Source organism: Vombatus ursinus, unplaced genomic scaffold (genome assembly GCF_900497805.2).
Source record: "Vombatus ursinus unplaced genomic scaffold, bare-nosed wombat genome assembly UNPS02010548.1, whole genome shotgun sequence".
In the NCBI taxonomy this organism is placed as follows: domain Eukaryota; kingdom Metazoa; phylum Chordata; class Mammalia; order Diprotodontia; family Vombatidae; genus Vombatus; species Vombatus ursinus.
The window spans coordinates 492,231-504,783 of record NW_020950326.1 but is presented as its reverse complement, the minus strand read 5'-3'; positions in this window follow the sequence as shown (position 1 = coordinate 504,783).

Genomic DNA, 12,553 nt, shown 5'->3' with positions numbered 1-12,553 from the left:
GTTCATCTCTCAGTAATCAATAAATCAAACAAATATTCATTAAGTACCTACTGTGTGCCAGACACTCTACTAGGCATTGAGGATATAATATGAAGAATGAAATAATTCCTGACTTCAAGGAGCTAGTATTCTCATGGTGAAACAAGGATAGGGAGTGAAGGGGAGGAGGAATTATCTGAGTCAGAATGTTAGAGAGAGAGAGAGAGAGAGAGAGAGAGAGAGAGGGGGAGGAAGAAGAAAAGAACGGGGGGGGGAAGAAACAGAGAGAGAAAGAGATAGAGACAGAGAGTGCACACATTTAATGTTTAGATGTAGTCCAAATAATTTGAAATCTTGATTTCCAATTTAATAATACATGGTAGATTCTTCCAGAATATCTACCACAAATAAAAAATAACACATGAAATTCAATGTAAAATATTGAAAGAGAAATACATGATAGTTAGGGAGATGGGGCCTTAGGAGTTGAGGGGATCAGGAAATGCTTCATGTTGAAGAAGGCACTTGAGCTATTCCTTGAAGCAAGAAAGGGATTCATTTAGGGAGATGTCTGGAGAATGTTCCAAGCACAAGAGACAGCTAGTTCAAAGACAGGAGATGGAGTGCTAAATATAAGGAGAAGAGAAGAGGACAGTTTGGATCTCAGAGGATAGAATAAGGAGGGATTTTGGAGTGTACATTTCAGCATTAAAAATAAAAAGAGAGAGACTAGTGGAGAATGTGGGAGCTAAGAACTTTAAGCACTGTTATGTGATAAAGAGTAAGTTCCAAGTGATTGCGACAAATAAGAGCCTTCAGCACTGGTGCAGTTTGAGAGCTGACAGTGAAAGGTGCTAATGAGTGCGGAGGCTAGAAAGCCTTTAGTAATAGGAAGTCTTACTGCAGATTTCTTTCCCCTGTATGATCATTGTTATGTGGTAGAGAACAGTGCATGAGCTAGGGCTTTGGGACTCATTGCCAGGAATCTCCACGTGGTATGAACCAATATGGAACAATCAGTGATTAGAACTATGAGATCAGATTCTGTCTAATACCATTTCTCTGAATCATGAGCACATAAACTCCATTCCAAGGGTTTTTGTTTTTTGTTTTTGTTTTGTTTTGTTTTGTTTTGTTTTGTTTTTCTGAAGGAGAGATACTGGAAGGTAGATACTAGAGGCCACCAGCCAACCCAACCGGGCATACAGTCATAGAGTAAGAGGAACTTCAAGTATCCAGAAAGAGGTGTCTCAACTTTGCCTTACTGTAGCTAAGGCAGTCTTTATTTGAATTGTTGACAATAAGCATTTTTTAGAAGGTAGAGAAGAAATGGACTACTACTCTGAACTTTATTCTGACTAACAAATCTTCCTGGCTTCAAGGCCAAGTCTCTATCTACTGAGTCGTGTGGTCACCTTCCCCCCCTCCCCCCCACCATAACCACCTCCAAGCTAAAACACAAAAGACTTTCACAAGTATTCACTGATGTGACAAAACAGGATTCATTAACTTAATTTAAAACCACTATAAAGTCTCTTATAAGTGGTACTTAAGTTTCATTAAAGTAGTTCTTGGGATTGCCACTTGGGCATTTTACATTTCACTTCAGCTCTGCACTGTCCAAATAACTCCTAGGATATGATTAGGGCCAGTCTTTTGTCAGTGATTGTCTTCTCTGATGCAGAAATTAAGTGTTATTAACTGTCTGAATTCACTTTTTCTGATTCTAAATCCAGCATTCTCACACAGAATAACTTCCTTCCTTATTTCCTTCCTTCCTTCCTTCCTTCCTTCCTTCCTTCCTTCCTTCCTTCCTTCCTTCCTTTCTTTCTTTCTTTCTGATGGAAGTCAGGAATATTATTAGTCTGTTAGATCAGATGAATGCCATGAACATAATATAAAATGATATGAGCGAGGAATTTAATGAAAAGGGTTGTTTTGTTTTTTGTTTTGTTTTCTTTTGGTTTGGTTTTCATATCCTTATAGAAAACATAGAAAGTGAGTCTGTATAATAATATAGTTAAATGTATTTGGAACTGGCTGAATAACCTCCAAAATCGTAATTAATGAACCATTGTTAATGTGCAGGGAAGTGACTGGTGGAATGTCCCAGAGCTCTTCCCTTTACTATTTTCTTCAATACTTTTATATGTTATTTTGAAAAACACGTAGATGTCATGTTTAGTAAATTTGTAACTAATATAAAGCTGGAATAATATTTAATGTTTTAGATAATAGAATGAAGATATAAAAAAGATCTTGAATGATTTTAATAATGGACTGAATAAGTGACATTTAATAGGAACTATTAAACTAAAAGAGATATTTAATAGGAACTGCTCTTTTTAAAAAAAAAACACCTGTACATATACCCATTGGAAGAGCTATAGCATAAAATAATGTAAATGAAAAAGAAATGGGAGTTTTGGTGAACTTCAGGGCCATATGAAGCAACATTCTGTCATGGTATTCAAAAGTGTCAGTGAGGTGTTTGGCTTGCATTGTTAGAAGCATACTGTCCAAAGGGAAGCAGGTAATAGTTCCACTGTCCTCTTCTTTGGTTAGATCACATTTAAACAAGCTCAGTTCTGGGTTCCACAGTTTAGGACACTGAAATCCTCAGATATTCCCAGACAGGAGTACTAAGGCTAATGAGGGAATTTGAAACCATAGGTTGGTTGAAGGAAATTGGGATGTTTAACCTGGAGAAGAAAGAATTAAAAAGCCATGATGGTTGTCTCAAAATATCTCAAAGACTGTCATACAGAAAAGGGATCAAATTTATTTTGCTGAGTCAAAGAGGGTATAACTAAAAACAATGGCCTGAAGGTTCAGGACCTCTGAATTTGGCTTGAGATAAGGATTTATCTTTTTTTTTTTTTTAAGAATTAGAAGTGTTCAAAAGTGAAATGATGATTATTATATAACATTTTAAGGTTTGCAAAAAGATACACATATATTATCTCATCTGATCCTCAAAACAATACTGTAAGGTTGTTTTTTGTTAATATAATTACTTATCATATTATCTCCATTCTACAGATGAGAAAACTAAGGCTAGGAAAAGTTAAAGTTAAGTAAACTTGAGAGGTAGGATTTAACCCTTGGTCTCTTTCAACTACATTTCACTTCCTTAGGGTAATTAAAATTCTTTCATGTTAATCTAGAAGACAATTTATAGAGGATATTATAATGTATATACTGGAGTAGGTGCCTTATAAGTCTCTTTCTAGTTCTAAGAGTCTTATGAGTCCATAATATGCCTACTTTACTTCTCTAACAGACCACAGAAACAGTAATAAAATTCATATTTTGTAGTGTTTTATAGATGATAAAATACTTTCATATCCTTATTTTCATTTGATCCTCAGAATCACACTGTGAGGTAAAAAAAAGAAAAAAACAACACAAATTATCAAGATGAAGAAGAACAAGATTGACCCCGTACTGGAGCAACCCTGACAACTGGAATTGATCTAACAAGTAAATTCTTGTGAAATCACAAGGATATTTATGAGGCACAATGTTTGAGAACATAAAACATAGATATCTCAGTTTGAGAATGTAAACATAGGAAACAGAAAATGTTATAACATCCTTGACATTTTCCCACTATTGCTAAATCTATTTCCTCTTTAAAAATGTAAAACTGCCATGTAAAATTGAAGTGATACTCAGAATAATCTCACTCTATTTCCTCTTGTTTAAGCAAATAAAGTCATTTGGCTTATGTGGGTTTTCTTGCTTTGATTTTTAAACAATGATCATTTTGAAGATAAAGAAATTCGGGTTCAAAAGAGATTAAACATCTTACCTAAATCACAGAGTTAGTAGCTCTGGGATTAGAATCCGGGTTTTCTGACTCAAGTTTATCATATGATCGTCAGAAAGTCAGGGCTGCTGCTCTGTGGAGACAGGACGGATCTCTGGCAAATAACCCTATCAAGTATATCAACTTCTCTTCCCATTCCAAAATGGTCCCTAGACAGTATATGTATAACAAAGGTTTCCAGGTCAGTAGTTTCTGATCAAAGGTTTCCAGGCTCTTTATAATGTGGAGCGGAGTAAGCTGATGGGAGGAAGAGCAAGAGAACCTTTCAGGTCCTTTTCTTGTGTGGTAGAGCATTAGAGCTTAGGGCAGTCTGATTTTCTGGGTGGCTTTCCCTGGGGATATATCTGTGCTCTCTGTTTTGTTGTATGTGACCCTGGGAAGAGCTTTATCCAGTCTAATGTACTTCAAGCTATTACAGGGCTTAAAACATTACATATAACAAAAGCTTGACTGTGATGTCACTGTCACCAGGCTAGTGATAGCTGTGTCCTTGGCAGCATCTTCTGAGCTTTTTCACATTTACTCAGAGGTGCTTGTGACACAGATACTGGCATCTTTGGAGTCAGATACCCAGGGATCCTGAAAAATTAGTGATTTTTTCCCCCAAAGTTCATTATAATTAATATTTGATTAATGCTTATGCATAATGACTTCACATTCCTATTCATTTGTATAACCTACATTGCACTATGACAATTTATAGATAAATGCAGCTCTCTGAAGATATACAGATAGAGTATGTCCAAGTGGGTGGGGCCATTCCATTCTTTTCAAAGCCGTGAGTACTGTTAGTTTTGACTTGTTCTGATGGGTTCTCATTCTATTCCTTTTCTTTGAATTTTGAAGCAATATGATCAAAGATAGAATATCTTGGGAATATCTTCAAATAACATCATCATTATTCTGTTTGTTCCTATCAGAGGTAAATACATATTTTAAATAAGATAAGCCATCTTTTCAAGTGTTTTGGTGTGTTGACTCTAAAGGTGATTTTAAGTGATTCTTTGTACCTGAACAGGGCTGATACGGTTAGTATCAGTGAATGAATGAGTTTCCCCATACGGATCATGCCATATATGCAAATTGTTTATTTATAGTTCGTCAAATATGAATAGAAGGCTATATGAATAGTATAAATAGTTATCCACGTGTGAAAGTATGGATTAGTGAGACTGAAAAGATGGATCCATGAGGTTGGATCCTGAGTATTAATCAAGGATTATGTATTAATTATTCATTTGGTATTTTAACTAGTTATTTATCTATTTGAAAAGGAAAGGGACTTATTCAGGTTCTTTTTCATCAGTACTATTTGTGACAGTAGAGAAGAAAAGTTGACTAAACCTGGAAGGGAATCAGGAGTCTCTCCACTTTCAACCAGGAATTCCTTCTTTCTACTTATCTTGTCATTATTAAATCATTCATGTGAAACTGGACCATCTCAGTGAGGTCAAAGTCAGTCTCTATTCAATGGCAACTTAGAATCCTTGAATAGCTCACTTGAAAGAACACTGCTATAATCAACATTTCAGTGATAAATCATATAGGTGGATTTCTTCATATATTGTTGATTCTTCTCTCTGCACTCTATTCCATGCCCCCACTGCCTCTCTCACATTTCCTCCTCACTACCCTGCCAGATGAATAGATGAAACACATTTATTAAGGATTTACTAAATGCCAAAGACTGTGTTAAGCATTGAAGATATAAATACAAAACCAAATAGTTCTTACTATCAAGAAGCTGACATTCTAATTGAAGAGTCATATCTTATAGGGCAGTGGTAAAGAGGGAAGGGAGTTGTCTTCTGGGAAATCACAAAGATTAAACAAAACAATAAGGAAATCCAGTGACTTACCCTATCCAGAAGTGGTGGTAAGTTCTGATCTGATTACAAAAATTACAGAGAAAGGGGTGGAAAGTTAGAGACAAGGAGAGGGAGGTTAGGGTAGAAAATGTCTGGATGGGAAATTAAAACATATTCTATCACCAAAAGAGACAGGTAATCAAGAGCTGACTGCAGTGCGATATAATGTTCACTACACATTGTGGCTGTGTTGAAATGGTGTGAAAATAATCAGAAGAAGAGAAAAAAATGGGTTGTTTTGCTTTCTTCTGAATTCCTAATAATCCCTAGTTTCCTTCAAAATTCAGTTCAGGGGTTACTTCTTATATGAAACCTTTTTTATGATTATTCCATCTACTAGTAGCTTCTCCTTCCAAAATACCTTGTATTTATTTTATATGTGTGTGCTTGCATACATATATGTGTATATAACATACACTTATATATGTACATGTTATCTCCCCTTACAACATGTATATTTTTACATATGTAGATGTCACCTCCTCAAAAGCTCCCTGAGGTCAGGGACTGTTTTCTTTTGTATTTATACCTCCAATGACTGGCAGAGTATACAGCATTTAATACATATTTATTTATCACTCAATTGCTGACATGAAATATCTTTAAATTTCTAAACATGCGTATGCTCAAAAATACCATGCCTAAAATTTATAAGATGCTTTATACCTATTATTTTGTAATATGGGTACCTGTATGCCCCTGTAAAATGGGTAATGGGGCATTATTAGCCCCACTTTGCAGATGAGAAAACTGTACAAAAAAGATATTAAATGACTTATTCAAGGATTTATGCAACTGGTAAGTGGCAGAGCTGGATCTCAAAGCCAAATGTCCTGGTTCCTAGTGCTTTTTCCATCTAGCTATAGCCTCTAAGTGATTTTGACAGTAGTAGGCATCTCATACTCACTAAATATTGTGAACTTTTTCCTTCCAAAATTATCTAGATTACATATTGTTCCCTCTATAGCTCTTGCTAGCATGCTACCTCTGGCCTTTATCAACTTATTCTTGGACTATTTCAATAGCCTTCTAATAGAAATACCTCTCCTTATCAATCCCTGGTTTATAATACTATCAGATTACTCTCCTAATTGTAGACTCAATGCTGGAAAGGATTTTAGAGATTAAGAAATACCCCCTATCTCAGTTAAAGCATCTAGTATAATGACTAGCCCAAAGAAATGTATTTATTTCATGTTTGTTGATTGATGGATTGCTTAATCATGTCAAAAAATCCTCCAATGACTTCCCATTGCCGCAAGATAAGGTCCAAATCCTCAGGCTGGAGTATTACAATCTAGCCTCAATCAGTCTACTGATTTCCTACTACTGCCCAGTACAAACTCACTGTTCTAGTCAATGCAGTAGTAGTAAATAAATAAATAAGTTGATAAATAAATAAATGAATAAAGAAGCTGACATAGCTTAGATTGTGTTGATAAAAGTATAGTGTCCAAAGCAAGAAAGGATAATATCTTACTGTATTCTTCTCTAGTCTGACCCCACAGATATATTTGTATTCTCAATTCCAGGCCCTTGTTCACTGTATCCCCACTTTCTGTAATATTGTTTTCTCCTACCTTCCAAATAGCTAATTTTTTCCCTTGCTTCAAGATGAGGTTCCACCTTCTCTTAAACTACTTCGGTTTTCCCTTCTCTGAATTCCATTTTTTTGGTTATCTGTGTCATTTATATTGACATTTAATAGCTTGCATTTGTAGGTCTTTAATCATAACATATTGTTGTTTGGGAATTTTGCCATTTCTTCAGCTAGATTTTAAGGCCCTGGAGATGTCCTAGAGGAATAATTTTTTTTTTTGGTACTGCTTCTGTATCAACTCTTCTTCTTCACCCCGGCACTAGTACAGTGCTATTTTTCCATTCATTCAACAAACTTTTAATGAGTCACTATTATATACATGGCACTGTGGGGACCTGTTATAAATGGATAGACTATGGTCATTGGTGTTCAAGGACTTTTCAGTCCAGTAGGGAATTGAAGACATGCATATTTCACAGACTCAATAAATAGTATTGAAATAAATCAAAGATTATTGTCCATGTGTTTCAGTACCACATAGTCATAATTTTTGGCATTTTTCACCAAAAAAATATGAATGAAGCATATGCTGTTGTTTATCATCAAATATCACACACACACACACACACACACACACACACACCAGCAATGAAAAATTATTAGACAATAAAAATTAGTGGAAGGAAGGAACTAATGATAGTCAGGAGCTGGCATATTTACCAAACAATAAAATTCAAAATGGAAAAATAAAAATATTCATGTTACAAGTCACTAACCTTCTAAATCAAATAGCTGGAGTGACTTATTTTCTGATAGAAAACAATAACACAGTATAGACACATCATTGGAACTCTGTTTGAAAGCCAGATTCTTAGCAAACTGGTCAGGACTGAGTGTATTTGTCATACCGGAGATACATAACTTCTCAAGGTCATTGCTGTATAGAAAAAGCTATACAGAAAAGTAATATTTTTTTGCATCCAACACTCTTGCTAAAATTCAAAATAAGTGCAGTATCTTTTTTTATTATCACCTATGCAACTAATCAAACATTAAAATAAAACTCTCAAGAAAATAGCAGAAACCATAAAGAGGCATACATACAGTCTACTTTCTCATTTACATAACTATGGTTTACTATCTTTATTGGGGCTTCCTTATCTAGGTGGCACAGTGAATAGAGTGCATTGGAATCAGAAAAGACCTGAGTTCAAATCTAGCCTCAGACCCTTACTAGCTGTATGTCCCTGGGCAAGTCCCTTAACCCTCTTTGCCTCAGTTTCCTCATCTGTAAAGTAAGCTGGAGAAGTGGAGAACCACTCCAGTGTCTTTACCAAGAGAACCCCAAAAGGATCATAAGGAGTCAGACCTGAATGAAAAGGACTAAACAACAACAAAAAGCATTTCATCTTAATGCATTCCTCAACTTTGAGAGAGTAACTGTGATTTAAATAAACATGCCATTAAGTGGAAAACAAAAAAGTCAACACCTCTATGATTTGAAATAACCATTTAATTGACTCTATTTGGAGATAGGATCCCTGCCATCTTGAGTGTGACCAAGTCTCTTAACCTTTTTAACGCTTAGCTCCCTAAGGCATGATACCTACCTACCCCCGCAGGGTAGTTGTGAGGTTCAAATGTGATAGGAATGTAAGGACCTTTGCAAACTTCAAATATGGAGGGTATGGTAGAGGGCTGGACATGTAGTTAAAAAGAACTGAATTTGAATCCTGCCTCTGAAACTTGTTAGCTCTGGAAATAAAGACAATTTCCTAATCTCTCTGAGCCTCAATTGCCTGGTGTTAAAATAAAGTTAATAATACCCTTTGCATAGGGATCATTGTGGGTATCAAATGATAAAATAGTGTAAAGCGCATTGTAGACTAGATAGATACGATCAAAACATTTATTGAGCACTTACTCTGTGCCAAAAACTATGCTGAGAGCTAAGCATACAAACAATAGGCAAACAACAGTCCCAGCCCTCAAGGAGCTTACATTCTAACAGAAGACAAACATACAAAAAAAATGCTGGAAAAGTTGCAGGGTCAGGGTGGAGGCCTGGAGCCCAGAAAAATAAGGCCAAAAGCTCAACTATCAGCTGAGGGGGCCAGAAGGGGAGTCCCAGTTCTGCAGTAAGGTAGAGATGGTGAAAAAGAAGCGTCATGGGGTGAGGAGACTTGAGGCTGTATATACGTGAGTTATGATCTTTGACTGATGGATATTAGCCATGCAGTAGGTTTTAATTGTCACAGAAACAGACATACAACCTAAAGAACAGAGGACATGCTGACTTTAGGGAAATTAGAAATAGTCTGGGTCCTTTTAAGAGCCAAAGAATTAGATTTTTCATTGTGTGGACGAGTGTTTAAACCAGCTAACTTTGCAAGTGAAAAGTATTTCTAGTTTGGAATGAGCAAGTTAAAGGAAGATTTGATTCAATAAAAGGATAGGGAGAACAAAAGGGTAGGGGGATGGATAGACATTTTAAAAGCACAGTTGCTTGCTAGGAAATGAAAAACAGTGAGACATATCAAACTTCACAGCGTAAATACTATGAAAATATGAAGCTTTATAGATTAAAATGAAATATCTTTCACTTTTTTTTGATGATCACTGAAAGACTATTCAGTAATGCCATTTAAGCCATCCAAGAAACTCCTTAAACAGTATTTACCCAAAGCAGCTGTGGGGGGAAAAAAAAGCAAGCCTTTCATTCTCCTGTAGCACAGCTCTCAGTATTTGCTGAGCCCAATGAGCTCTGCGACTGTTCCAAATCCCTCCGTAAAGACTTCTTCTTTGAGGGCTCTGCTAAGGAAAATCAATATAAGGGGCATGGCATTTTGGACTCTGGAAATATTGCTACAAATTGTTTGTTTGTTTGTTTTTGGGGGGTGAGGGGAGGAAGGTCCACCAGACATTGTAACAATAATTCTATTTCTTATCATATAAATGCACAGAACCACAAAAGCAGGGAATGTCTGATTTTGGGGGGTCCTCAGAGGCACCTCCAACCAGCACTTCACCAATAAAGGTTTCAATCTGCATAGAATTTTAAGATTTGCTAACTACTTCATATACATTTGAGATTTACAACAATTCTGGCTGGAGAGGTAATACAAATTTTGTCACCCCCATTTTACAGTTGAGGAAACTGAGGCTCTGAGAAAGGAAACCACTTGTTCACAGTCACATAGATAGTAAGTGTCAGAGGTGGAATCTGAATTCAGGTCTTTCTGTCTACAAATACAGCTCTATCTACTTTGATATGCTGTCCTGAAGGAATCTTTTCTGCAACAAACTAAATAAGAATCACCTAGTTTTAACCTGAAGGCCTCTAGTAAGAAAGAACCCATCACCTCTAGAGGCAGCCATTCCATTTTTAGATAATTCTAATTATTCAGAAGGTTTTAATTTCTTTAAAAAATAATATGCCTTTGCTGCCACTACTATCGTCTATGTGGAGGGAAGAGTCCTCTCCTCTCCTCTTCTTCCCTCTACTCCCCTCTTTTCCTCTCCTTTTCCTTACCTGATGGTATTCTGCCCAGAGGAGGGTAAATTTTGATGGCCAAAATCTACCTAGCTAACTTGGGGTTTACTGGCTAGGTTTCTTTCTCAAAGACCAAGCCTTAAACCCAGTTCACTCTGGATCTCATGGATTGGACAACAATAGGTCCCTGCCCAAGCACCACTTAATGGTTCTTTTTTGGGCCCTCTTAGCTCAAAGTGCAGGTAAATAGTAACTGTTTCTCTTTTTGACTAGCAACCCTAAGGGTCTTCCCCTCCCAGTTAGATTTTTTTTTTTTAATTAAAGGGGCCATCCCTTGACTCACTTCTTAAAGAGGCCTATTCACTGAATGGGAGTTGCCCCACTCAAAGTGAGAACTTGGAAAGACCTTAGCTTAAAAGGGCCACCTTCTCCCACTACATCCTGTGCTTTCTACAGTCTTCCTTATTGATATCTGGCCACTGGACTCAAAAGACTCTGGAGGAGAAAGTGAGGCTGGTGACTGCACAGCCCTCCCTCACTCAGATCAAAGTCAATTGCACGTCATGTCATCATCTCCTTGATGTTATGGTCCTCTTCGAGAAAGAAGGACAGACCACACAACTACAATCATCTATGTCTATTGATTCTAATTCTGCTCTCAGAGATTAAGTAGAATAAAAATAATTCCTTTTTCACACAACAGTATTTAAAATACTTGAAAACAATTATCATATTAACACCTCTAAAAAGCAAGAATAGAACAAGAAAAAAGAAAGGTCTTTTTTCCCCAGGCTAAGTAGCTCTAGTTGCTTCAACTGACTCTATCATGGTACCAACTCAAGGTACCTTATCTTGGCTGCATTCTTCTCGATGTCTCTTGCTAATTAATATCTTTACTAAAAGGTGGCATTCTGAAATGAACACAATACTCTTGATGTGGTATGACCAAGGCCAGGGCAACCACCGTATATTAATACCAAAGACCACTCCTTTTTAATGCATCCTAAGATACATCTCCTTTCTTGGCTGACATATCACACAATTATACTGAGTTTACAATTAAACTTAGAGTCCACTAACCCCTCTGGATCATTTTTTTTTAAAGATGAGCTATTCTATAACCATGCCTCTGGCAACTTGTACTTGTGAATTCTCCTCCCTTATACTTAGAATAACCAAACAATGTTCTCTTCTGGGCATGAAAGGGAGAACTCTTCTTTTCATTTCTTCTGAGTTCATGTTTTTTGGGAATAGTTCAGATTTGATCACAGATAGTGAATGAAATATGAATACAAGGGGCTGAAAGAGAATTATGGAGTGGAGGATTTGAGTTGGGACGAGACAAATAGTAATGTGATACTATTCCCTTTCAGATGGGAATCATCCTAAATTGGAAAAACAAGACACTACCAAATTTTTTTAGACCCATTAGAATTTTGTGCTTAAATCTGCCTTTTCTCCCTCTTCCCTCTTCATGCTCCCACTGAGAAAGTAAGAAAAATACAACCCCTGTTACAGGCATGTATTGTCAAGAAAAAGAAATTCTCACATTGGCTATGTCCAAAAAATAAATGTTTCCATCGGTACTCTGTGTCCATAACTTCTCTAGCTGGAAGTGGGTAGCGTATTTCATAATGAGTTCTCTGGAATTATAGCTTGTCATTGTGTTGATCAGAATTTCTAAGTCTTTCAAAATTGTTTGTCTTCACAATATTGTTATTATTGTATAAATTTTCTCCTTTTTTCTTCATTTCTTTAAATCAATTCATACAAGTCTTCCCAGGTTTCTTTGAAGCCATAAATTGGCAAGTTATTTGATAAGGATAGATGAGCTCTCATGG